This window comes from Elephantulus edwardii, unplaced genomic scaffold, assembly GCF_000299155.1.
Source record: "Elephantulus edwardii isolate Elephantulus edwardi_28Jun2011 unplaced genomic scaffold, EleEdw1.0 scaffold00005, whole genome shotgun sequence".
Lineage (NCBI taxonomy): Eukaryota > Metazoa > Chordata > Mammalia > Macroscelidea > Macroscelididae > Elephantulus > Elephantulus edwardii.
The window spans coordinates 16,459,242-16,460,626 of record NW_006399755.1 but is presented as its reverse complement, the minus strand read 5'-3'; positions in this window follow the sequence as shown (position 1 = coordinate 16,460,626).

Genomic DNA, 1,385 nt, shown 5'->3' with positions numbered 1-1,385 from the left:
ATATATATATATATTGTTGTGTGATGCCAAGTTGAAACCAACCCACTGCGGACCCTTCAGTGGGTTTTCAGAAGTACCTAGCTGCATGGTAGGAGACTTTCCATCCTTCTCCACAAAGTAGCTGCTGGTTTTGAACTACATGCCTTTCCGATTGCAGAGTAGCTTATTATCACTAGGGCACCATAGCTCTCCAGTGCCATATATGTATGGTTGCTGTTGTTAGATGTTGTCGAATTAAATATGACTCATATGAACAACACCCAAATCCTGTCCTATCCTGTGCTATTCTTATCATCTCTGATAAATTTAAGCCCATTGATATTGATCCAGTCACCAGGTCAATCCATCTTGTTGAGGGTTTTCCTCTCTTTCACAAGTCCTCCACCTTCCTTTCCAAGCATACTTTTAAAAAAACCCAAAAAACAAAAAACAACTCATCTCTGACTGCACCTTTGCTAAGATATATCTGTTCATTCTTCTGGAACACTATGGGATATTTAGTAACGTTCTCTTACCCAAGAAATCTGGAGGACAGCCAGCTGGACGACTGACTGGAAAAGATCTATATTTGTTCCCATTACAAAGAAAGGTGACCCAATAGAGTGAGGAAGTTATCGAACAATATCATTAATATCACATGCAAGCAAGATTCTGCTGAAAATTATCCACAAACGTTTGGAACAATATGTCAACAGACAACTGCCAGATGTGCAGGCTGGATTTAGAAGATGTCATGGTACTAGGGATATTATAGCTAATGTTAGATAAATCTTGGCAGAAAGCAAAGAATACCAGAAGAATGTCTATCTGTGCTTCATTGACTGTGCAAAGGCTTTTGACAGTGTGGACCACAACAAGCTGTAGCTGACTCTGAGAAGAATGGGAATCCCAGAACATTTGCTTGTGCTTATGTAAAACCTATACTTGGACCAAGAGGCAGTCATCAGAACAGTGCAAGGAGACACTGCATGGTTCAAAATCAAGAAGAGGGTCCATCAGGGATGTATTCTGTCTCCATACCTTTTCAATCTGTATGCAGAACAGATCATCCAAGACACTAGGCTGTATGAGGCATCAGGATTAGTGAAAGAGTCATCAACAACCTGTGTTATGCAGATGACACAATCCTGCTTACTGAAACTGAGAAAGACCTAAAGCGTTTGCTGTAGAAGGTCAAGGACTGCAGTCTCCTATATGAATTGAAGTGCAACATCAAGAAAGCAAAGATTCTCACCACTGGGTCAATTTCCAGCATCAGTATGGATGGTGAAAAAATTGAGACAGTTAACAATTTTAGTTTACTTGGCTCCACAGTCAACACTCTTGGTTACAGCAGCCAGGAAATCAAGAGATGAATTGCATTGGGAAAGTCAGCTGTGAGGGAC